At 51.4% G+C, this 25,981-nt stretch overlaps 1 protein-coding gene across 1 annotated transcript in view; it reads left to right on the top strand.

Moving 5' to 3' along the window:
* The window catches only part of LOC124329461 (vascular endothelial growth factor receptor 1-like), a 56,662-nt gene that overhangs the window by 2,487 nt on the left and 28,194 nt on the right, over positions 1 to 25,981 (top strand). The gene's annotated exons all lie outside the window — the stretch shown is intronic.

Raw genomic sequence — 25,981 nt, forward strand, 5'->3', positions numbered from 1 at the left:
GGCGAACGATTCTTGTTGTTATTTTTGTTGTTATTTTTGTTGTTATTTTTGTTGTTATTTTTGTTCTTATTCTTGTTGTTATTTTTGTTGTTATTTTTGTTGTTATATTTGTTGTTATTTTTTTGTTATTTTTGTTGTTATTTTTGTCGTTATTGTCAACAAAACTTGGCGAACCTTTGCGAACCTTGGCGAACCTTGGCGAACCTTGGCGAACCTTGGCGAACCTTGGCGAACCTTGGCGAACCTTGGCGAACCTTGGCGAACCTTGGCGAACCTTGGCGAACCTTGGCGAACCTTGGCGAACCTTGGCGAACCTTGGCGAACCTTGGCGAACCTTGGCGAACCTTGGCGAACCTTGGCGAACCTTGGCGAACCTTGGCGAACCTTGGCGAACCTTGGCGAACCTTGGCGAACCTTGGCGAACCTTGGCGAACCTTGGCGAACCTTGGCGAACCTTGGCGAACCTTGGCGAACCTTGGCGAACCTTGGCGAACCTTGGCGAACCTTGGCGAACCTTGGCGAACCTTGGCGAACCTTGGCGAACCTTGGCGAACCTTGGCGAACCTTGGCGAACCTTGGCGAACCTTGGCGAACCTTGGCGAACCTTGGCGAACCTTGGCGAACCTTGGCGAACCTTGGCGAACCTTGGCGAACCTTGGCGAACCTTGGCGAACCTTGGCGAACCTTGGCGAACCTTGGCGAACCTTGGCGAACCTTGGCGAACCTTGGCGAACCTTGGCGAACCTTGGCGAACCTTGGCGAACCTTGGCGAACCTTGGCGAACCTTGGCGAACCTTGGCGAACCTTGGCGAACCTTGGCGAACCTTGGCGAACCTTGGCGAACCTTGGCGAACCTTGGCGAACCTTGGCGAACCTTGGCGAACCTTGGCGAACCTTGGCGAACCTTGGCGAACCTTGGCGAACCTTGGCGAACCTTGGCGAACCTTGGCGAACCTTGGCGAACCTTGGCGAACCTTGGCGAACCTTGGCGAACCTTGGCGAACCTTGGCGAACCTTGGCGAACCTTGGCGAACCTTGGCGAACCTTGGCGAACCTTGGCGAACCTTGGCGAACCTTGGCGAACCTTGGCGAACCTTGGCGAACCTTGGCGAACCTTGGCGAACCTTGGCGAACCTTGGCGAACCTTGGCGAACCTTGGCGAACCTTGGCGAACCTTGGCGAACCTTGGCGAACCTTGGCGAACCTTGGCGAACCTTGGCGAACCTTGGCGAACCTTGGCGAACCTTGGCGAACCTTGGCGAACCTTGGCGAACCTTGGCGAACCTTGGCGAACCTTGGCGAACCTTGGCGAACCTTGGCGAACCTTGGCGAACCTTGGCGAACCTTGGCGAACCTTGGCGAACCTTGGCGAACCTTGGCGAACCTTGGCGAACCTTGGCGAACCTTGGCGAACCTTGGCGAACCTTGGCGAACCTTGGCGAACCTTGGCGAACCTTGGCGAACCTTGGCGAACCTTGGCGAACCTTGGCGAACCTTGGCGAACCTTGGCGAACCTTGGCGAACCTTGGCGAACCTTGGCGAACCTTGGCGAACCTTGGCGAACCTTGGCGAACCTTGGCGAACCTTGGCGAACCTTGGCGAACCTTGGCGAACCTTGGCGAACCTTGGCGAACCTTGGCGAACCTTGGCGAACCTTGGCGAACCTTGGCGAACCTTGGCGAACCTTGGCGAACCTTGGCGAACCTTGGCGAACCTTGGCGAACCTTGGCGAACCTTGGCGAACCTTGGCGAACCTTGGCGAACCTTGGCGAACCTTGGCGAACCTTGGCGAACCTTGGCGAACCTTGGCGAACCTTGGCGAACCTTGGCGAACCTTGGCGAACCTTGGCGAACCTTGGCGAACCTTGGCGAACCTTGGCGAACCTTGGCGAACCTTGGCGAACCTTGGCGAACCTTGGCGAACCTTGGCGAACCTTGGCGAACCTTGGCGAACCTTGGCGAACCTTGGCGAACCTTGGCGAACCTTGGCGAACCTTGGCGAACCTTGGCGAACCTTGGCGAACCTTGGCGAACCTTGGCGAACCTTGGCGAACCTTGGCGAACCTTGGCGAACCTTGGCGAACCTTAGCGAACCTTGGCGAACGATTCTTGTTGTTATTTTTGTTGTTATTTTTGTTTTTATTTTTGTTCTTATTTTTGTTCTTATTCTTGTTGTTATTTTTGTTGTTATTTTTGTTCTTATTTTTGTTGTTATTTTTGTTGTTATTTTTGTTGTTATTTTTGTTGTTATTTTTGTTGTTATTTTTGTTGTTTTTGTCAACAAAACTTGGCGAACCTTTGCGAACCTTGGCGAACCTTGGCGAACCTTGGCGAACCTTGGCGAACCTTGGCGAACCTTGGCGAACCTTGGCGAACCTTGGCGAACCTTGGCGAACCTTGGCGAACCTTGGCGAACCTTGGCGAACCTTGGCGAACCTTGGCGAACCTTGGCGAACCTTGGCGAACCTTGGCGAACCTTGGCGAACCTTGGCGAACCTTGGCGAACCTTGGCGAACCTTGGCGAACCTTGGCGAACCTTGGCGAACCTTGGCGAACCTTGGCGAACCTTGGCGAACCTTGGCGAACCTTGGCGAACCTTGGCGAACCTTGGCGAACCTTGGCGAACCTTGGCGAACCTTGGCGAACCTTGGCGAACCTTGGCGAACCTTGGCGAACCTTGGCGAACCTTGGCGAACCTTGGCGAACCTTGGCGAACCTTGGCGAACCTTGGCGAACCTTGGCGAACCTTGGCGAACCTTGGCGAACCTTGGCGAACCTTGGCGAACCTTGGCGAACCTTGGCGAACCTTGGCGAACCTTGGCGAACCTTGGCGAACCTTGGCGAACCTTGGCGAACCTTGGCGAACCTTGGCGAACCTTGGCGAACCTTGGCGAACCTTGGCGAACCTTGGCGAACCTTGGCGAACCTTGGCGAACCTTGGCGAACCTTGGCGAACCTTGGCGAACCTTGGCGAACCTTGGCGAACCTTGGCGAACCTTGGCGAACCTTGGCGAACCTTGGCGAACCTTGGCGAACCTTGGCGAACCTTGGCGAACCTTGGCGAACCTTGGCGAACCTTGGCGAACCTTGGCGAACCTTGGCGAACCTTGGCGAACCTTGGCGAACCTTGGCGAACCTTGGCGAACCTTGGCGAACCTTGGCGAACCTTGGCGAACCTTGGCGAACCTTGGCGAACCTTGGCGAACCTTGGCGAACCTTGGCGAACCTTGGCGAACCTTGGCGAACCTTGGCGAACCTTGGCGAACCTTGGCGAACCTTGGCGAACCTTGGCGAACCTTGGCGAACCTTGGCGAACCTTGGCGAACCTTGGCGAACCTTGGCGAACCTTGGCGAACCTTGGCGAACCTTGGCGAACCTTGGCGAACCTTGGCGAACCTTGGCGAACCTTGGCGAACCTTGGCGAACCTTGGCGAACCTTGGCGAACCTTGGCGAACCTTGGCGAACCTTGGCGAACCTTGGCGAACCTTGGCGAACCTTGGCGAACCTTGGCGAACCTTGGCGAACCTTGGCGAACCTTGGCGAACCTTGGCGAACCTTGGCGAACCTTGGCGAACCTTGGCGAACCTTGGCGAACCTTGGCGAACCTTGGCGAACCTTGGCGAACCTTGGCGAACCTTGGCGAACCTTGGCGAACCTTGGCGAACCTTGGCGAACCTTGGCGAACCTTGGCGAACCTTGGCGAACCTTGGCGAACCTTGGCGAACCTTGGCGAACCTTGGCGAACCTTGGCGAACCTTGGCGAACCTTGGCGAACCTTGGCGAACCTTGGCGAACCTTGGCGAACCTTGGCGAACCTTGGCGAACCTTGGCGAACCTTGGCGAACCTTGGCGAACCTTGGCGAACCTTGGCGAACCTTGGCGAACCTTGGCGAACCTTGGCGAACCTTGGCGAACCTTGGCGAACCTTGGCGAACCTTGGCGAACCTTGGCGAACCTTGGCGAACCTTGGCGAACCTTGGCGAACCTTGGCGAACCTTGGCGAACCTTGGCGAACCTTGGCGAACCTTGGCGAACCTTGGCGAACCTTGGCGAACCTTGGCGAACCTTGGCGAACCTTGGCGAACCTTGGCGAACCTTGGCGAACCTTGGCGAACCTTGGCGAACCTTGGCGAACCTTGGCGAACCTTGGCGAACCTTGGCGAACCTTGGCGAACCTTGGCGAACCTTGGCGAACCTTGGCGAACCTTGGCGAACCTTGGCGAACCTTGGCGAACCTTGGCGAACCTTGGCGAACCTTGGCGAACCTTGGCGAACCTTGGCGAACCTTGGCGAACCTTGGCGAACCTTGGCGAACCTTGGCGAACCTTGGCGAACCTTGGCGAACCTTGGCGAACCTTGGCGAACCTTGGCGAACCTTGGCGAACCTTGGCGAACCTTGGCGAACCTTGGCGAACCTTGGCGAACCTTGGCGAACCTTGGCGAACCTTGGCGAACCTTGGCGAACCTTGGCGAACCTTGGCGAACCTTGGCGAACCTTGGCGAACCTTGGCGAACCTTGGCGAACCTTGGCGAACCTTGGCGAACCTTGGCGAACCTTGGCGAACCTTGGCGAACCTTGGCGAACCTTGGCGAACCTTGGCGAACCTTGGCGAACCTTGGCGAACCTTGGCGAACCTTGGCGAACCTTGGCGAACCTTGGCGAACCTTGGCGAACCTTGGCGAACCTTGGCGAACCTTGGCGAACCTTGGCGAACCTTGGCGAACCTTGGCGAACCTTGGCGAACCTTGGCGAACCTTGGCGAACCTTAGCGAACCTTGGCGAACGATTCTTGTTGTTATTTTTGTTGTTATTTTTGTTTTTATTTTTGTTCTTATTTTTGTTCTTATTCTTGTTGTTATTTTTGTTGTTATTTTTGTTCTTATTTTTGTTGTTATTTTTGTTGTTATTTTTGTTGTTATTTTTGTTGTTATTTTTGTTGTTATTTTTGTTGTTTTTGTCAACAAAACTTGGCGAACCTTTGCGAACCTTGGCGAACCTTGGCGAACCTTGGCGAACCTTGGCGAACCTTGGCGAACCTTGGCGAACCTTGGCGAACCTTGGCGAACCTTGGCGAACCTTGGCGAACCTTGGCGAACCTTGGCGAACCTTGGCGAACCTTGGCGAACCTTGGCGAACCTTGGCGAACCTTGGCGAACCTTGGCGAACCTTGGCGAACCTTGGCGAACCTTGGCGAACCTTGGCGAACCTTGGCGAACCTTGGCGAACCTTGGCGAACCTTGGCGAACCTTGGCGAACCTTGGCGAACCTTGGCGAACCTTGGCGAACCTTGGCGAACCTTGGCGAACCTTGGCGAACCTTGGCGAACCTTGGCGAACCTTGGCGAACCTTGGCGAACCTTGGCGAACCTTGGCGAACCTTGGCGAACCTTGGCGAACCTTGGCGAACCTTGGCGAACCTTGGCGAACCTTGGCGAACCTTGGCGAACCTTGGCGAACCTTGGCGAACCTTGGCGAACCTTGGCGAACCTTGGCGAACCTTGGCGAACCTTGGCGAACCTTGGCGAACCTTGGCGAACCTTGGCGAACCTTGGCGAACCTTGGCGAACCTTGGCGAACCTTGGCGAACCTTGGCGAACCTTGGCGAACCTTGGCGAACCTTGGCGAACCTTGGCGAACCTTGGCGAACCTTGGCGAACCTTGGCGAACCTTGGCGAACCTTGGCGAACCTTGGCGAACCTTGGCGAACCTTGGCGAACCTTGGCGAACCTTGGCGAACCTTGGCGAACCTTGGCGAACCTTGGCGAACCTTGGCGAACCTTGGCGAACCTTGGCGAACCTTGGCGAACCTTGGCGAACCTTGGCGAACCTTGGCGAACCTTGGCGAACCTTGGCGAACCTTGGCGAACCTTGGCGAACCTTGGCGAACCTTGGCGAACCTTGGCGAACCTTGGCGAACCTTGGCGAACCTTGGCGAACCTTGGCGAACCTTGGCGAACCTTGGCGAACCTTGGCGAACCTTGGCGAACCTTGGCGAACCTTGGCGAACCTTGGCGAACCTTGGCGAACCTTGGCGAACCTTGGCGAACCTTGGCGAACCTTGGCGAACCTTGGCGAACCTTGGCGAACCTTGGCGAACCTTGGCGAACCTTGGCGAACCTTGGCGAACCTTGGCGAACCTTGGCGAACCTTGGCGAACCTTGGCGAACCTTGGCGAACCTTGGCGAACCTTGGCGAACCTTGGCGAACCTTGGCGAACCTTGGCGAACCTTGGCGAACCTTGGCGAACCTTGGCGAACCTTGGCGAACCTTGGCGAACCTTGGCGAACCTTGGCGAACCTTGGCGAACCTTGGCGAACCTTGGCGAACCTTGGCGAACCTTGGCGAACCTTGGCGAACCTTGGCGAACCTTGGCGAACCTTGGCGAACCTTGGCGAACCTTGGCGAACCTTGGCGAACCTTGGCGAACCTTGGCGAACCTTGGCGAACCTTGGCGAACCTTGGCGAACCTTGGCGAACCTTGGCGAACCTTGGCGAACCTTGGCGAACCTTGGCGAACCTTGGCGAACCTTGGCGAACCTTGGCGAACCTTGGCGAACCTTGGCGAACCTTGGCGAACCTTGGCGAACCTTGGCGAACCTTGGCGAACCTTGGCGAACCTTGGCGAACCTTGGCGAACCTTGGCGAACCTTGGCGAACCTTGGCGAACCTTGGCGAACCTTGGCGAACCTTGGCGAACCTTGGCGAACCTTGGCGAACCTTGGCGAACCTTAGCGAACCTTGGCGAACGATTCTTGTTGTTATTTTTGTTGTTATTTTTGTTTTTATTTTTGTTCTTATTTTTGTTCTTATTCTTGTTGTTATTTTTGTTGTTATTTTTGTTCTTATTTTTGTTGTTATTTTTGTTGTTATTTTTGTTGTTATTTTTGTTGTTATTTTTGTTGTTATTTTTGTTGTTTTTGTCAACAAAACTTGGCGAACCTTTGCGAACCTTGGCGAACCTTGGCGAACCTTGGCGAACCTTGGCGAACCTTGGCGAACCTTGGCGAACCTTGGCGAACCTTGGCGAACCTTGGCGAACCTTGGCGAACCTTGGCGAACCTTGGCGAACCTTGGCGAACCTTGGCGAACCTTGGCGAACCTTGGCGAACCTTGGCGAACCTTGGCGAACCTTGGCGAACCTTGGCGAACCTTGGCGAACCTTGGCGAACCTTGGCGAACCTTGGCGAACCTTGGCGAACCTTGGCGAACCTTGGCGAACCTTGGCGAACCTTGGCGAACCTTGGCGAACCTTGGCGAACCTTGGCGAACCTTGGCGAACCTTGGCGAACCTTGGCGAACCTTGGCGAACCTTGGCGAACCTTGGCGAACCTTGGCGAACCTTGGCGAACCTTGGCGAACCTTGGCGAACCTTGGCGAACCTTGGCGAACCTTGGCGAACCTTGGCGAACCTTGGCGAACCTTGGCGAACCTTGGCGAACCTTGGCGAACCTTGGCGAACCTTGGCGAACCTTGGCGAACCTTGGCGAACCTTGGCGAACCTTGGCGAACCTTGGCGAACCTTGGCGAACCTTGGCGAACCTTGGCGAACCTTGGCGAACCTTGGCGAACCTTGGCGAACCTTGGCGAACCTTGGCGAACCTTGGCGAACCTTGGCGAACCTTGGCGAACCTTGGCGAACCTTGGCGAACCTTGGCGAACCTTGGCGAACCTTGGCGAACCTTGGCGAACCTTGGCGAACCTTGGCGAACCTTGGCGAACCTTGGCGAACCTTGGCGAACCTTGGCGAACCTTGGCGAACCTTGGCGAACCTTGGCGAACCTTGGCGAACCTTGGCGAACCTTGGCGAACCTTGGCGAACCTTGGCGAACCTTGGCGAACCTTGGCGAACCTTGGCGAACCTTGGCGAACCTTGGCGAACCTTGGCGAACCTTGGCGAACCTTGGCGAACCTTGGCGAACCTTGGCGAACCTTGGCGAACCTTGGCGAACCTTGGCGAACCTTGACGAACCTTGGCGAACCTTGGCGAACCTTAGCGAACCTTGGCGAACGATTCTTGTTGTTATTTTTGTTGTTATTTTTGTTTTTATTTTTGTTCTTATTTTTGTTCTTATTCTTGTTGTTATTTTTGTTGTTATTTTTGTTCTTATTTTTGTTGTTATTTTTGTTGTTATTTTTGTTGTTATTTTTGTTGTTATTTTTGTTGTTATTTTTGTTGTTTTTGTCAACAAAACTTGGCGAACCTTTGCGAACCTTGGCGAACCTTGGCGAACCTTGGCGAACCTTGGCGAACCTTGGCGAACCTTGGCGAACCTTGGCGAACCTTGGCGAACCTTGGCGAACCTTGGCGAACCTTGGCGAACCTTGGCGAACCTTGGCGAACCTTGGCGAACCTTGGCGAACCTTGGCGAACCTTGGCGAACCTTGGCGAACCTTGGCGAACCTTGGCGAACCTTGGCGAACCTTGGCGAACCTTGGCGAACCTTGGCGAACCTTGGCGAACCTTGGCGAACCTTGGCGAACCTTGGCGAACCTTGGCGAACCTTGGCGAACCTTGGCGAACCTTGGCGAACCTTAGCGAACCTTGGCGAACGATTCTTGTTGTTATTTTTGTTGTTATTTTTGTTGTTATTTTTGTTGTTATTTTTGTTCTTATTCTTGTTGTTATTTTTGTTGTTATTTTTGTTGTTATATTTGTTGTTATTTTTTTGTTATTTTTGTTGTTATTTTTGTTGTTATTGTCAACAAAACTTGGCGAACCTTTGCGAACCTTGGCGAACCTTGGCGAACCTTGGCGAACCTTGGCGAACCTTGGCGAACCTTGGCGAACCTTGGCGAACCTTGGCGAACCTTGGCGAACCTTGGCGAACGATTCTTGTTGTTATTTTTGTTGTTATTTTTGTTGTTATTTTTGTTGTTATTTTTGTTCTTATTCTTGTTGTTATTTTTGTTGTTATTTTTGTTGTTATATTTGTTGTTATTTTTTTGTTATTTTTGTTGTTATTTTTGTTGTTATTTTTGTTGTTATTTTTGTTGTTATTTTTGTTGTTATATTTGTTGTTATTTTTTTGTTATTTTTGTTCTTGTTCTTATTCTTGTTCTTTTTTTTGTTCTTATTTATGTTAATATTTTTGTTCTTATTTTAGTTCTTATTTTTGTTGTTATTTTGTTCTTATTTTTGTTCTTATTTTTGTTCTTATTTTTGTTGTTATTTTTGTTGTTATTGTCAACAAAACTTGGCGAACCTTGGCGAACCTTGGCGAACCTTGGCGAACCTTGGCGAACCTTGGCGAACCTTGGCGAACCTTGGCGAACGATTCTTGTTGTTATTTTTGTTGTTATTTTTGTTGTTATTTTTGTTGTTATTTTTGTTCTTATTCTTGTTGTTATTTTTGTTGTTATTTTTGTTGTTATATTTGTTGTTATTTTTTTGTTATTTTTGTTGTTATTTTTGTCGTTATTGTCAACAAAACTTGGCGAACCTTTGCGAACCTTGGCGAACCTTGGCGAACCTTGGCGAACCTTGGCGAACCTTGGCGAACCTTGGCGAACCTTGGCGAACCTTGGCGAACCTTGGCGAACCTTGGCGAACCTTGGCGAACCTTGGCGAACCTTGGCGAACCTTGGCGAACCTTGGCGAACCTTGGCGAACCTTGGCGAACCTTGGCGAACCTTGGCGAACCTTGGCGAACCTTGGCGAACCTTGGCGAACCTTGGCGAACCTTGGCGAACCTTGGCGAACCTTGGCGAACCTTGGCGAACCTTGGCGAACCTTGGCGAACCTTGGCGAACCTTGGCGAACCTTGGCGAACCTTGGCGAACCTTGGCGAACCTTGGCGAACCTTGGCGAACCTTGGCGAACCTTGGCGAACCTTGGCGAACCTTGGCGAACCTTGGCGAACCTTGGCGAACCTTGGCGAACCTTGGCGAACCTTGGCGAACCTTGGCGAACCTTGGCGAACCTTGGCGAACCTTGGCGAACCTTGGCGAACCTTGGCGAACCTTGGCGAACCTTGGCGAACCTTGGCGAACCTTGGCGAACCTTGGCGAACCTTGGCGAACCTTGGCGAACCTTGGCGAACCTTGGCGAACCTTGGCGAACCTTGGCGAACCTTGGCGAACCTTGGCGAACCTTGGCGAACCTTGGCGAACCTTGGCGAACCTTGGCGAACCTTGGCGAACCTTGGCGAACCTTGGCGAACCTTGGCGAACCTTGGCGAACCTTGGCGAACCTTGGCGAACCTTGGCGAACCTTGGCGAACCTTGGCGAACCTTGGCGAACCTTGGCGAACCTTGGCGAACCTTGGCGAACCTTGGCGAACCTTGGCGAACCTTGGCGAACCTTGGCGAACCTTGGCGAACCTTGGCGAACCTTGGCGAACCTTGGCGAACCTTGGCGAACCTTGGCGAACCTTGGCGAATCTTGGCGAACCTTGGCGAACCTTGGCGAACCTTGGCGAACCTTGACGAACCTTGGCGAACCTTGGCGAACCTTAGCGAACCTTGGCGAACGATTCTTGTTGTTATTTTTGTTGTTATTTTTGTTTTTATTTTTGTTCTTATTTTTGTTCTTATTCTTGTTGTTATTTTTGTTGTTATTTTTGTTCTTATTTTTGTTGTTATTTTTGTTGTTATTTTTGTTGTTATTTTTGTTGTTATTTTTGTTGTTATTTTTGTTGTTTTTGTCAACAAAACTTGGCGAACCTTTGCGAACCTTGGCGAACCTTGGCGAACCTTGGCGAACCTTGGCGAACCTTGGCGAACCTTGGCGAACCTTGGCGAACCTTGGCGAACCTTGGCGAACCTTGGCGAACCTTGGCGAACCTTGGCGAACCTTGGCGAACCTTGGCGAACCTTGGCGAACCTTGGCGAACCTTGGCGAACCTTGGCGAACCTTGGCGAACCTTGGCGAACCTTGGCGAACCTTGGCGAACCTTGGCGAACCTTGGCGAACCTTGGCGAACCTTGGCGAACCTTGGCGAACCTTGGCGAACCTTGGCGAACCTTGGCGAACCTTGGCGAACCTTGGCGAACCTTGGCGAACCTTGGCGAACCTTGGCGAACCTTAGCGAACCTTGGCGAACGATTCTTGTTGTTATTTTTGTTGTTATTTTTGTTGTTATTTTTGTTGTTATTTTTGTTGTTATTTTTGTTCTTATTCTTGTTGTTATTTTTGTTGTTATTTTTGTTGTTATATTTGTTGTTATTTTTTTGTTATTTTTGTTGTTATTTTTGTTGTTATTGTCAACAAAACTTGGCGAACCTTTGCGAACCTTGGCGAACCTTGGCGAACCTTGGCGAACCTTGGCGAACCTTGGCGAACCTTGGCGAACCTTGGCGAACCTTGGCGAACCTTGGCGAACCTTGGCGAACGATTCTTGTTGTTATTTTTGTTGTTATTTTTGTTGTTATTTTTGTTGTTATTTTTGTTCTTATTCTTGTTGTTATTTTTGTTGTTATTTTTGTTGTTATATTTGTTGTTATTTTTTTGTTATTTTTGTTGTTATTTTTGTTGTTATTTTTGTTGTTATTTTTGTTGTTATTTTTGTTGTTATATTTGTTGTTATTTTTTTGTTATTTTTGTTCTTGTTCTTATTCTTGTTCTTTTTTTTGTTCTTATTTATGTTAATATTTTTGTTCTTATTTTAGTTCTTATTTTTGTTGTTATTTTGTTCTTATTTTTGTTCTTATTTTTGTTCTTATTTTTGTTGTTATTTTTGTTGTTATTGTCAACAAAACTTGGCGAACCTTGGCGAACCTTGGCGAACCTTGGCGAACCTTGGCGAACCTTGGCGAACCTTGGCGAACCTTGGCGAACCTTGGCGAACGATTCTTGTTGTTATTTTTGTTGTTATTTTTGTTGTTATTTTTGTTGTTATTTTTGTTCTTATTCTTGTTGTTATTTTTGTTGTTATTTTTGTTGTTATATTTGTTGTTATTTTTTTGTTATTTTTGTTGTTATTTTTGTCGTTATTGTCAACAAAACTTGGCGAACCTTTGCGAACCTTGGCGAACCTTGGCGAACCTTGGCGAACCTTGGCGAACCTTGGCGAACCTTGGCGAACCTTGGCGAACCTTGGCGAACCTTGGCGAACCTTGGCGAACCTTGGCGAACCTTGGCGAACCTTGGCGAACCTTGGCGAACCTTGGCGAACCTTGGCGAACCTTGGCGAACCTTGGCGAACCTTGGCGAACCTTGGCGAACCTTGGCGAACCTTGGCGAACCTTGGCGAACCTTGGCGAACCTTGGCGAACCTTGGCGAACCTTGGCGAACCTTGGCGAACCTTGGCGAACCTTGGCGAACCTTGGCGAACCTTGGCGAACCTTGGCGAACCTTGGCGAACCTTGGCGAACCTTGGCGAACCTTGGCGAACCTTGGCGAACCTTGGCGAACCTTGGCGAACCTTGGCGAACCTTGGCGAACCTTGGCGAACCTTGGCGAACCTTGGCGAACCTTGGCGAACCTTGGCGAACCTTGGCGAACCTTGGCGAACCTTGGCGAACCTTGGCGAACCTTGGCGAACCTTGGCGAACCTTGGCGAACCTTGGCGAACCTTGGCGAACCTTGGCGAACCTTGGCGAACCTTGGCGAACCTTGGCGAACCTTGGCGAACCTTGGCGAACCTTGGCGAACCTTGGCGAACCTTGGCGAACCTTGGCGAACCTTGGCGAACCTTGGCGAACCTTGGCGAACCTTGGCGAACCTTGGCGAACCTTGGCGAACCTTGGCGAACCTTGGCGAACCTTGGCGAACCTTGGCGAACCTTGGCGAACCTTGGCGAACCTTGGCGAACCTTGGCGAACCTTGGCGAACCTTGGCGAACCTTGGCGAACCTTGGCGAACCTTGGCGAACCTTGGCGAACCTTGGCGAACCTTGGCGAACCTTGGCGAACCTTGGCGAACCTTGGCGAACCTTGGCGAACCTTGGCGAACCTTGGCGAACCTTGGCGAACCTTGGCGAACCTTGGCGAACCTTGGCGAACCTTGGCGAACCTTAGCGAACCTTGGCGAACGATTCTTGTTGTTATTTTTGTTGTTATTTTTGTTTTTATTTTTGTTCTTATTTTTGTTCTTATTCTTGTTGTTATTTTTGTTGTTATTTTTGTTGTTATTTTTGTTGTTATTTTTGTTGTTATTTTTGTTGTTATTTTTGTTGTTTTTGTCAACAAAACTTGGCGAACCTTTGCGAACCTTGGCGAACCTTGGCGAACCTTTGCGAACCTTGGCGAACCTTGGCGAACCTTGGCGAACCTTGGCGAACCTTGGCGAACCTTGGCGAACCTTGGCGAACCTTGGCGAACCTTGGCGAACCTTGGCGAACCTTGGCGAACCTTGGCGAACCTTGGCGAACCTTGGCGAACCTTGGCGAACCTTGGCGAACCTTGGCGAACCTTGGCGAACCTTGGCGAACCTTGGCGAACCTTGGCGAACCTTGGCGAACCTTGGCGAACCTTGGCGAACCTTGGCGAACCTTGGCGAACCTTGGCGAACCTTGGCGAACCTTGGCGAACCTTGGCGAACCTTGGCGAACCTTGGCGAACCTTGGCGAACCTTGGCGAACCTTGGCGAACCTTGGCGAACCTTGGCGAACCTTGGCGAACCTTGGCGAACCTTGGCGAACCTTGGCGAACCTTGGCGAACCTTGGCGAACCTTGGCGAACCTTGGCGAACCTTGGCGAACCTTGGCGAACCTTGGCGAACCTTGGCGAACCTTGGCGAACCTTGGCGAACCTTGGCGAACCTTGGCGAACCTTGGCGAACCTTGGCGAACCTTGGCGAACCTTGGCGAACCTTGGCGAACCTTGGCGAACCTTGGCGAACCTTGGCGAACCTTGGCGAACCTTGGCGAACCTTGGCGAACCTTGGCGAACCTTGGCGAACCTTGGCGAACCTTGGCGAACCTTGGCGAACCTTGGCGAACCTTGGCGAACCTTGGCGAACCTTGGCGAACCTTGGCGAACCTTGGCGAACCTTGGCGAACCTTGGCGAACCTTGGCGAACCTTGGCGAACCTTGGCGAACCTTGGCGAACCTTGGCGAACCTTGGCGAACCTTGGCGAACCTTGGCGAACCTTGGCGAACCTTGGCGAACCTTGGCGAACCTTGGCGAACCTTGGCGAACCTTGGCGAACCTTGGCGAACCTTGGCGAACCTTGGCGAACCTTGGCGAACCTTGGCGAACCTTGGCGAACCTTGGCGAACCTTGGCGAACCTTGGCGAACCTTGGCGAACCTTGGCGAACCTTGGCGAACCTTGGCGAACCTTGGCGAACCTTGGCGAACCTTGGCGAACCTTGGCGAACCTTGGCGAACCTTGGCGAACCTTGGCGAACCTTGGCGAACCTTGGCGAACCTTGGCGAACCTTGGCGAACCTTGGCGAACCTTGGCGAACCTTGGCGAACCTTGGCGAACCTTGGCGAACCTTGGCGAACCTTGGCGAACCTTGGCGAACCTTGGCGAACCTTGGCGAACCTTGGCGAACCTTGGCGAACCTTGGCGAACCTTGGCGAACCTTGGCGAACCTTGGCGAACCTTGGCGAACCTTGGCGAACCTTGGCGAACCTTGGCGAACCTTGGCGAACCTTGGCGAACCTTGGCGAACCTTGGCGAACCTTGGCGAACCTTGGCGAACCTTGGCGAACCTTGGCGAACCTTGGCGAACCTTGGCGAACCTTGGCGAACGATTCTTGTTGTTATTTTTGTTGTTATTTTTGTTTTTATTTTTGTTCTTATTTTTGTTCTTATTCTTGTTGTTATTTTTGTTGTTATTTTTGTTCTTATTTTTGTTGTTATTTTTGTTGTTATTTTTGTTGTTATTTTTGTTGTTATTTTTGTTGTTATTTTTGTTGTTTTTGTCAACAAAACTTGGCGAACCTTTGCGAACCTTGGCGAACCTTGGCGAACCTTGGCGAACCTTGGCGAACCTTGGCGAACCTTGGCGAACCTTGGCGAACCTTGGCGAACCTTGGCGAACCTTGGCGAACCTTGGCGAACCTTGGCGAACCTTGGCGAACCTTGGCGAACCTTGGCGAACCTTGGCGAACCTTGGCGAACCTTGGCGAACCTTGGCGAACCTTGGCGAACCTTGGCGAACCTTGGCGAACCTTGGCGAACCTTGGCGAACCTTGGCGAACCTTGGCGAACCTTGGCGAACCTTGGCGAACCTTGGCGAACCTTGGCGAACCTTGGCGAACCTTGGCGAACCTTGGCGAACCTTGGCGAACCTTGGCGAACCTTGGCGAACCTTGGCGAACCTTGGCGAACCTTGGCGAACCTTGGCGAACCTTGGCGAACCTTGGCGAACCTTGGCGAACCTTGGCGAACCTTGGCGAACCTTGGCGAACCTTGGCGAACCTTGGCGAACCTTGGCGAACCTTGGCGAACCTTGGCGAACCTTGGCGAACCTTGGCGAACCTTGGCGAACCTTGGCGAACCTTGGCGAACCTTGGCGAACCTTGGCGAACCTTGGCGAACCTTGGCGAACCTTGGCGAACCTTGGCGAACCTTGGCGAACCTTGGCGAACCTTGGCGAACCTTGGCGAACCTTGGCGAACCTTGGCGAACCTTGGCGAACCTTGGCGAACCTTGGCGAACCTTGGCGAACCTTGGCGAACCTTGGCGAACCTTGGCGAACCTTGGCGAACCTTGGCGAACCTTGGCGAACCTTGGCGAACCTTGGCGAACCTTGGCGAACCTTGGCGAACCTTGGCGAACCTTGGCGAACCTTGGCGAACCTTGGCGAACCTTGGCGAACCTTGGCGAACCTTGGCGAACCTTGGCGAACCTTGGCGAACCTTGGCGAACCTTGGCGAACCTTGGCGAACCTTGGCGAACCTTGGCGAACCTTGGCGAACCTTGGCGAACCTTGGCGAACCTTGGCGAACCTTGGCGAACCTTGGCGAACCTTGGCGAACCTTGGCGAACCTTGGCGAACCTTGGCGAACCTTGGCGAACCTTGGCGAACCTTGGCGAACCTTGGCGAACCTTGGCGAACCTTGGCGAACCTTGGCGAACCTTGGCGAACCTTGGCGAACCTTGGCGAACCTTGGCGAACCTTGGCGAACCTTGGCGAACCTTGGCGAACCTTGGCGAACCTTGGCGAACCTTGGCGAACCTTGGCGAACCTTGGCGAACCTTGGCGAACCTTGGCGAACCTTGGCGAACCTTGGCGAACCTTGGCGAACCTTGGCGAACCTTGGCGAACCTTGGCGAACCTTGGCGAACCTTGGCGAACCTTGGCGAACCTTGGCGAACCTTGGCGAACCTTGGCGAACCTTGGCGAACCTTGGCGAACCTTGGCGAACCTTGGCGAACCTTGGCGAACCTTGGCGAACCTTGGCGAACCTTGGCGAACCTTGGCGAACCTTGGCGAACCTTGGCGAACCTTGGCGAACCTTGGCGAACCTTGGCGAACCTTGGCGAACCTTGGCGAACCTTGGCGAACCTTGGCGAACCTTGGCGAACCTTGGCGAACCTTGGCGAACCTTGGCGAACCTTGGCGAACGATTCTTGTTGTTATTTTTGTTGTTATTTTTGTTTTTATTTTTGTTCTTATTTTTGTTCTTATTCTTGTTGTTATTTTTGTTGTTATTTTTGTTCTTATTTTTGTTCTTATTTTTGTTGTTATTTTTGTTGTTATATTTGTTGTTATTTTTGTTGTTATTTTTGTTGTTATTTTTGTTGTTATTTTTGTTGTTATTTTTGTTGTTATATTTGTTGTTATTTTTTTTGTTATTTTTGTTCTTATTCTTGTTCTTATTCTTGTTCTTATTTTTGTTGTTATTTTTTTTCTTATTTTTGTTGTTTTTTTTGTTCTTATTTTTGTTGTTATTTTTGTTCTTATTTTTGTTGTTATTTTTGTTCTTATTTTTGTTGTTATTTTTGTTGTTATTTTTGTTGTTATTTTTGTTGTTATTTTTGTTGTTATTGTCAACAAAACTTGGCGAACCTTTGCGAACCTTGGCGAACCTTGGCGAACCTTGGCGAACCTTGGCGAACCTTGGCGAACCTTGGCGAACCTTGGCGAACCTTGGCGAACCTTGGCGAACCTTGGCGAACCTTGGCGAACCTTGGCGAACCTTGGCGAACCTTGGCGAACCTTGGCGAACCTTGGCGAACCTTGGCGAACCTTGGCGAACCTTGGCGAACCTTGGCGAACCTTGGCGAACCTTGGCGAACCTTGGCGAACCTTGGCGAACCTTGGCGAACCTTGGCGAACCTTGGCGAACCTTGGCGAACCTTGGCGAACCTTGGCGAACCTTGGCGAACCTTGGCGAACCTTGGCGAACCTTGGCGAACCTTGGCGAACCTTGGCGAACCTTGGCGAACCTTGGCGAACCTTGGCGAACCTTGGCGAACCTTGGCGAACCTTGGCGAACCTTGGCGAACCTTGGCGAACCTTGGCGAACCTTGGCGAACCTTGGCGAACCTTGGCGAACCTTGGCGAACCTTGGCGAACCTTGGCGAACCTTGGCGAACCTTGGCGAACCTTGGCGAACCTTGGCGAACCTTGGCGAACCTTGGCGAACCTTGGCGAACCTTGGCGAACCTTGGCGAACCTTGGCGAACCTTGGCGAACCTTGGCGAACCTTGGCGAACCTTGGCGAACCTTGGCGAACCTTGGCGAACCTTGGCGAACCTTGGCGAACCTTGGCGAACCTTGGCGAACCTTGGCGAACCTTGGCGAACCTTGGCGAACCTTGGCGAACCTTGGCGAACCTTGGCGAACCTTGGCGAACCTTGGCGAACCTTGGCGAACCTTGGCGAACCTTGGCGAACCTTGACGAACCTTGGCGAACCTTGGCGAACCTTAGCGAACCTTGGCGAACGATTCTTGTTGTTATTTTTGTTGTTATTTTTGTTTTTATTTTTGTTCTTATTTTTGTTCTTATTCTTGTTGTTATTTTTGTTGTTATTTTTGTTCTTATTTTTGTTGTTATTTTTGTTGTTATTTTTGTTGTTATTTTTGTTGTTATTTTTGTTGTTATTTTTGTTGTTTTTGTCAACAAAACTTGGCGAACCTTTGCGAACCTTTGCGAACCTTTGCGAACCTTGGCGAACCTTGGCGAACCTTGGCGAACCTTGGCGAACCTTGGCGAACCTTGGCGAACCTTGGCGAACCTTGGCGAACCTTGGCGAACCTTGGCGAACCTTGGCGAACCTTGGCGAACCTTGGCGAACCTTGGCGAACCTTGGCGAACCTTGGCGAACCTTGGCGAACCTTGGCGAACCTTGGCGAACCTTGGCGAACCTTGGCGAACCTTGGCGAACCTTGGCGAACCTTGGCGAACCTTGGCGAACCTTGGCGAACCTTGGCGAACCTTGGCGAACCTTGGCGAACCTTGGCGAACCTTGGCGAACCTTGGCGAACCTTGGCGAACCTTGGCGAACCTTGGCGAACCTTGGCGAACCTTGGCGAACCTTGGCGAACCTTGGCGAACCTTGGCGAACCTTGGCGAACCTTGGCGAACCTTGGCGAACCTTGGCGAACCTTGGCGAACCTTGGCGAACCTTGGCGAACCTTGGCGAACCTTGGCGAACCTTGGCGAACCTTGGCGAACCTTGGCGAACCTTGGCGAACCTTGGCGAACCTTGGCGAACCTTGGCGAACCTTGGCGAACCTTGGCGAACCTTGGCGAACCTTGGCGAACCTTGGCGAACCTTGGCGAACCTTGGCGAACCTTGGCGAACCTTGGCGAACCTTGGCGAACCTTGGCGAACCTTGGCGAACCTTGGCGAACCTTGGCGAACCTTGGCGAACCTTGGCGAACCTTGGCGAACCTTGGCGAACCTTGGCGAACCTTGGCGAACCTTGGCGAACCTTGGCGAACCTTGGCGAACCTTGGCGAACCTTGGCGAACCTTGGCGAACCTTGGCGAACCTTGGCGAACCTTGGCGAACCTTGGCGAACCTTGGCGAACCTTGGCGAACCTTGGCGAACCTTGGCGAACCTTGGCGAACCTTGGCGAACCTTGGCGAACCTTGGCGAACCTTGGCGAACCTTGGCGAACCTTGGCGAACCTTGGCGAACCTTGGCGAACCTTGGCGAACCTTGGCGAACCTTGGCGAACCTTGGCGAACCTTGGCGAACCTTGGCGAACCTTGGCGAACCTTGGCGAACCTTGGCGAACCTTGGCGAACCTTGGCGAACCTTGGCGAACCTTGGCGAACCTTGGCGAACCTTGGCGAACCTTGGCGAACCTTGGCGAACCTTGGCGAACCTTGGCGAACCTTGGCGAACCTTGGCGAACCTTGGCGAACCTTGGCGAACCTTGGCGAACCTTGGCGAACCTTGGCGAACCTTGGCGAACCTTGGCGAACCTTGGCGAACCTTGGCGAACCTTGGCGAACCTTGGCGAACCTTGGCGAACCTTGGCGAACCTTGGCGAACCTTGGCGAACCTTGGCGAACCTTGGCGAACCTTGGCGAACCTTGGCGAACCTTGGCGAACCTTGGCGAACCTTGGCGAACCTTGGCGAACCTTGGCGAACCTTGGCGAACCTTGGCGAACCTTAGCGAACCTTGGCGAACGATTCTTGTTGTTATTTTTGTTGTTATTTTTGTTTTTATTTTTGTTCTTATTTTTGTTCTTATTCTTGTTGTTATTTTTGTTGTTATTTTTGTTCTTATTTTTGTTGTTATTTTTGTTGTTATTTTTGTTGTTATTTTTGTTGTTATTTTTGTTGTTATTTTTGTTGTTTTTGTCAACAAAACTTGGCGAACCTTGGCGAACCTTGGCGAACCTTGGCGAACCTTGGCGAACCTTGGCGAACCTTGGCGAACCTTGGCGAACCTTGGCGAACCTTGGCGAACCTTGGCGAACCTTGGCGAACCTTGGCGAACCTTGGCGAACCTTGGCGAACCTTGGCGAACCTTGGCGAACCTTGGCGAACCTTGGCGAACCTTGGCGAACCTTGGCGAACCTTGGCGAACCTTGGCGAACCTTGGCGAACCTTGGCGAACCTTGGCGAACCTTGGCGAACCTTGGCGAACCTTGGCGAACCTTGGCGAACCTTGGCGAACCTTGGCGAACCTTGGCGAACCTTGGCGAACCTTGGCGAACCTTGGCGAACCTTGGCGAACCTTGGCGAACCTTGGCGAACCTTGGCGAACCTTGGCGAACCTTGGCGAACCTTGGCGAACCTTGGCGAACCTTGGCGAACCTTGGCGAACCTTGGCGAACCTTGGCGAACCTTGGCGAACCTTGGCGAACCTTGGCGAACCTTGGCGAACGATTCTTGTTGTTATTTTTGTTGTTATTTTTGTTGTTATTTTTGTTGTTATTTTTGTTCTTATTCTTGTTGTTATTTTTGTTGTTATTTTTGTTGTTATATTTGTTGTTATTTTTTTGTTATTTTTGTTGTTATTTTTGTTGTTATTTTAGTTGTTATTTTTGTTGTTATTTTTGTTGTTATATTTGTTGTTATTTTTTTGTTATTTTTGTTCTTGTTCTTATTCTGTTTCTTTTTTTTGTTCTTATTTATGTTAATATTTTTGTTCTTATTTTAGTTCTTATTTTTGTTGTTATTTTTGTTCTTATTTTTGTTCGTATTTTTGTTCTTATTTTTGTTCTTATTTTTGTTCTTATTTTTGTTGTTATTTTTGTTGTTATTGTCAACAAAACTTGGCGAACCTTGGCGAACCTTGGCGAACCTTGGCGAACCTTGGCGAACCTTGGCGAACCTTGGCGAACCTTGGCGAACCTTGGCGAACCTTGGCGAACCTTGGCGAACCTTGGCGAACCTTGGCGAACCTTGGCGAACCTTGGCGAACCTTGGCGAACCTTGGCGAACCTTGGCGAACCTTGGCGAACCTTGGCGAACCTTGGCGAACCTTGGCGAACCTTGGCGAACCTTGGCGAACCTTGGCGAACCTTGGCGAACCTTGGCGAACCTTGGCGAACCTTGGCGAACCTTGGCGAACCTTGGCGAACCTTGGCGAACCTTGGCGAACCTTGGCGAACCTTGGCGAACCTTGGCGAACCTTGGCGAACCTTGGCGAACCTTGGCGAACCTTGGCGAACCTTGGCGAACCTTGGCGAACCTTGGCGAACCTTGGCGAACCTTGGCGAACCTTGGCGAACCTTGGCGAACCTTGGCGAACCTTGGCGAACCTTGGCGAACCTTGGCGAACCTTGGCGAACCTTGGCGAACCTTAGCGAACCTTGGCGAACGATTCTTGTTGTTATTTTTGTTGTTATTTTTGTTTTTATTTTTGTTCTTATTTTTGTTCTTATTCTTGTTGTTATTTTTGTTGTTATTTTTGTTCTTATTTTTGTTCTTATTTTTGTTGTTATTTTTGTTGTTATTTTTGTTGTTATTTTTGTTGTTATTTTTGTTGTTATTTTTGTTGTTTTTGTCAACAAAACTTGGCGAACCTTGGCGAACCTTGGCGAACCTTGGCGAACCTTGGCGAACCTTGGCGAACCTTGGCGAACCTTGGCGAACCTTGGCGAACCTTGGCGAACCTTGGCGAACCTTGGCGAACCTTGGCGAACCTTGGCGAACCTTGGCGAACCTTGGCGAACCTTGGCGAACCTTGGCGAACCTTGGCGAACCTTGACGAACCTTGGCGAACCTTGGCGAACCTTGGCGAACCTTGGCGAACCTTGGCGAACCTTGGCGAACCTTGGCGAACCTTGGCGAACCTTGGCGAACCTTGGCGAACCTTGGCGAACCTTGGCGAACCTTGGCGAACCTTGGCGAACCTTGGCGAACGATTCTTGTTGTTATTTTTGTTGTTATTTTTGTTGTTATTTTTGTTGTTATTTTTGTTCTTATTCTTGTTGTTATTTTTGTTGTTATTTTTGTTGTTATATTTGTTGTTATTTTTTTGTTATTTTTGTTGTTATTTTTGTTGTTATTTTAGTTGTTATTTTTGTTGTTATTTTTGTTGTTATATTTGTTGTTATTTTTTTGTTATTTTTGTTCTTGTTCTTATTCTGTTTCTTTTTTTTGTTCTTATTTATGTTAATATTTTTGTTCTTATTTTAGTTCTTATTTTTGTTGTTATTTTTGTTCTTATTTTTGTTCGTATTTTTGTTCTTATTTTTGTTCTTATTTTTGTTCTTATTTTTGTTGTTATTTTTGTTGTTATTGTCAACAAAACTTGGCGAACCTTGGCGAACCTTGGCGAACCTTGGCGAACCTTGGCGAACCTTGGCGAACCTTGGCGAACCTTGGCGAACCTTGGCGAACCTTGGCGAACCTTGGCGAACCTTGGCGAACCTTGGCGAACCTTGGCGAACCTTGGCGAACCTTGGCGAACCTTGGCGAACCTTGGCGAACCTTGGCGAACCTTGGCGAACCTTGGCGAACCTTGGCGAACCTTCGCGAACCTTGGCGAACCTCTGGCGAACCTTGGCGAACCTTGGCGAACCTTGGCGAACCTGGCGAACCTTGGCGAACCTTGGCGAACCTTGGCGAACCTTGGCGAACCTTGGCGAACCTTGGCGAACCTTGGCGAACCTTGGCGAACCTTGGCGAACCTTGGCGAACCTTGGCGAACCTTGGCGAACCTTGGCGAACCTTGGCGAACCTTGGCGAACCTTGGCGAACCTTGGCGAACCTTGGCGAACCTTGGCGAACCTTGGCGAACCTTGGCGAACCTTGGCGAACCTTGGCGAACCTTGGCGAACCTTGGCGAACCTTGGCGAACCTTGGCGAACCTTGGCGAACCTTGGCGAACCTTGGCGAACCTTGGCGAACCTTGGCGAACCTTGGCGAACGATTCTTGTTGTTATTTTTGTTGTTATTTTTGTTGTTATTTTTGTTGTTATTTTTGTTCTTATTCTTGTTGTTATTTTTGTTGTTATTTTTGTTGTTATATTTGTTGTTATTTTTTTGTTATTTTTGTTGTTATTTTTGTTGTTATTTTAGTTGTTATTTTTGTTGTTATTTTTGTTGTTATATTTGTTGTTATTTTTTTGTTATTTTTGTTCTTGTTCTTATTCTGTTTCTTTTTTTTGTTCTTATTTATGTTAATATTTTTGTTCTTATTTTAGTTCTTATTTTTGTTGTTATTTTTGTTCTTATTTTTGTTCGTATTTTTGTTCTTATTTTTGTTCTTATTTTTGTTCTTATTTTTGTTGTTATTTTTGTTGTTATTGTCAACAAAACTTGGCGAACCTTGGCGAACCTTGGCGAACCTTGGCGAACCTTGGCGAACCTTGGCGAACCTTGGCGAACCTTGGCGAACCTTGGCGAACCTTGGCGAACCTTGGCGAACCTTGGCGAACCTTGGCGAACCTTGGCGAACCTTGGCGAACCTTGGCGAACCTTGGCGAACCTTGGCGAACCTTGGCGAACCTTGGCGAACCTTGGCGAACCTTGGCGAACCTTGGCGAACCTTCGCGAACCTTGGCGAACCTTGGCGAACCTTGGCGAACCTTGGCGAACCTTGGCGAACCTTGGCGAACCTTGGCGAACCTTGGCGAACCTTGGCGAACCTTGGCGAACCTTGGCGAACCTTGGCGAACCTTGGCGAACCTTGGCGAACCTTGGCGAACCTTGGCGAACCTTGGCGAACCTTGGCGAACCTTGGCGAACCTTGGCGAACCTTGGCGAACCTTGGCGAACCTTGGCGAACCTTGGCGAACCTTGGCGAACCTTGGCGAACCTTGGCGAACCTTGGCGAACCTTGGCGAACCTTGGCGAACCTTGGCGAACCTTGGCGAACCTTGGCGAACCTTGGCGAACCTTGGCGAACCTTGGCGAACCTTGGCGAACCTTGGCGAACCTTGGCGAACCTTGGCGAACCTTGGCGAACCTTGGCGAACCTTGGCGAACCTTGGCGAACCTTGGCGAACCTTGGCGAACCTTGGCGAACCTTGGCGAACCTTGGCGAACCTTGGCGAACCTTGGCGAACCTTGGCGAACCTTGGCGAACCTTGGCGAACCTTGGCGAACCTTGGCGAACCTTGGCGAACCTTGGCGAACCTTGGCGAACCTTGGCGAACCTTGGCGAACCTTGGCGAACCTTGGCGAACCTTGGCGAACCTTGGCGAACCTTGGCGAACCTTGGCGAACCTTGGCGAACCTTGGCGAACCTTGGCGAACCTTGGCGAACCTTGGCGAACCTTGGCGAACCTTGGCGAACCTTGGCGAACCTTGGCGAACCTTGGCGAACCTTGGCGAACCTTGGCGAACCTTGGCGAACCTTGGCGAACCTTGGCGAACCTTGGCGAACCTTGGCGAACCTTGGCGAACCTTGGCGAACCTTGGCGAACCTTGGCGAACCTTGGCGAACCTTGGCGAACCTTGGCGAACCTTGGCGAACCTTGGCGAACCTTGGCGAACCTTGGCGAACCTTGGCGAACCTTGGCGAACCTTAGCGAACCTTGGCGAACGATTCTTGTTGTTATTTTTGTTCTTATTCTTGTTGTTATTTTTGTTGTTATTTTTGTTCTTATTTTTGTTGTTATTTTTGTTGTTATTTTTGTTGTTATTTTTGTTGTTATTTTTGTTGTTATTTTTGTTGTTTTTGTCAACAAAACTTGGCGAACCTTGGCGAACCTTGGCGAACCTTGGCGAACCTTGGCGAACCTTGGCGAACCTTGGCGAACCTTGGCGAACCTTGGCGAACCTTGGCGAACCTTGGCGAACCTTGGCGAACCTTGGCGAACCTTGGCGAACCTTGGCGAACCTTGGCGAACCTTGGCGAACCTTGGCGAACCTTGGCGAACCTTGGCGAACCTTGGCGAACCTTGGCGAACCTTGGCGAACCTTGGCGAACCTTGGCGAACCTTGGCGAACCTTGGCGAACCTTGGCGAACCTTGGCGAACCTTGGCGAACCTTGGCGAACCTTGGCGAACCTTGGCGAACCTTGGCGAACCTTGGCGAACCTTGGCGAACCTTGGCGAACCTTGGCGAACCTTGGCGAACCTTGGCGAACCTTGGCGAACCTTGGCGAACCTTGGCGAACCTTGGCGAACCTTGGCGAACCTTGGCGAACCTTGGCGAACCTTGGCGAACCTTGGCGAACCTTGGCGAACCTTGGCGAACCTTGGCGAACCTTGGCGAACCTTGGCGAACCTTGGCGAACCTTGGCGAACCTTGGCGAACCTTGGCGAACCTTGGCGAACCTTGGCGAACCTTGGCGAACCTTGGCGAACCTTGGCGAACCTTGGCGAACCTTGGCGAACCTTGGCGAACCTTGGCGAACCTTGGCGAACCTTGGCGAACCTTGGCGAACCTTGGCGAACCTTGGCGAACCTTGGCGAACCTTGGCGAACCTTGGCGAACCTTGGCGAACCTTGGCGAACCTTGGCGAACCTTGGCGAACCTTGGCGAACCTTGGCGAACCTTGGCGAACCTTGGCGAACCTTGGCGAACCTTGGCGAACCTTGGCGAACCTTGGCGAACCTTGGCGAACCTTGGCGAACCTTGGCGAACCTTGGCGAACCTTGGCGAACCTTGGCGAACCTTGGCGAACCTTGGCGAACCTTGGCGAACCTTGGCGAACCTTGGCGAACCTTGGCGAACCTTGGCGAACCTTGGCGAACCTTGGCGAACCTTGGCGAACCTTGGCGAACCTTGGCGAACCTTGGCGAACCTTGGCGAACCTTGGCGAACCTTGGCGAACCTTGGCGAACCTTGGCGAACCTTGGCGAACCTTGGCGAACCTTGGCGAACCTTGGCGAACCTTGGCGAACCTTGGCGAACCTTGGCGAACCTTGGCGAACCTTGGCGAACCTTGGCGAACCTTGGCGAACCTTGGCGAACCTTGGCGAACCTTGGCGAACCTTGGCGAATCTTGGCGAACCTTGGCGAACCTTGGCGAACCTTGGCGAACCTTGACGAACCTTGGCGAACCTTGGCGAACCTTAGCGAACCTTGGCGAACGATTCTTGTTGTTATTTTTGTTGTTATTTTTGTTTTTATTTTTGTTCTTATTTTTGTTCTTATTCTTGTTGTTATTTTTGTTGTTATTTTTGTTCTTATTTTTGTTGTTATTTTTGTTGTTATTTTTGTTGTTATTTTTGTTGTTATTTTTGTTGTTATTTTTGTTGTTTTTGTCAACA

Source organism: Daphnia pulicaria, chromosome 3, assembly GCF_021234035.1.
Source record: "Daphnia pulicaria isolate SC F1-1A chromosome 3, SC_F0-13Bv2, whole genome shotgun sequence".
In the NCBI taxonomy this organism is placed as follows: Eukaryota; Metazoa; Arthropoda; class Branchiopoda; order Diplostraca; family Daphniidae; genus Daphnia; species Daphnia pulicaria.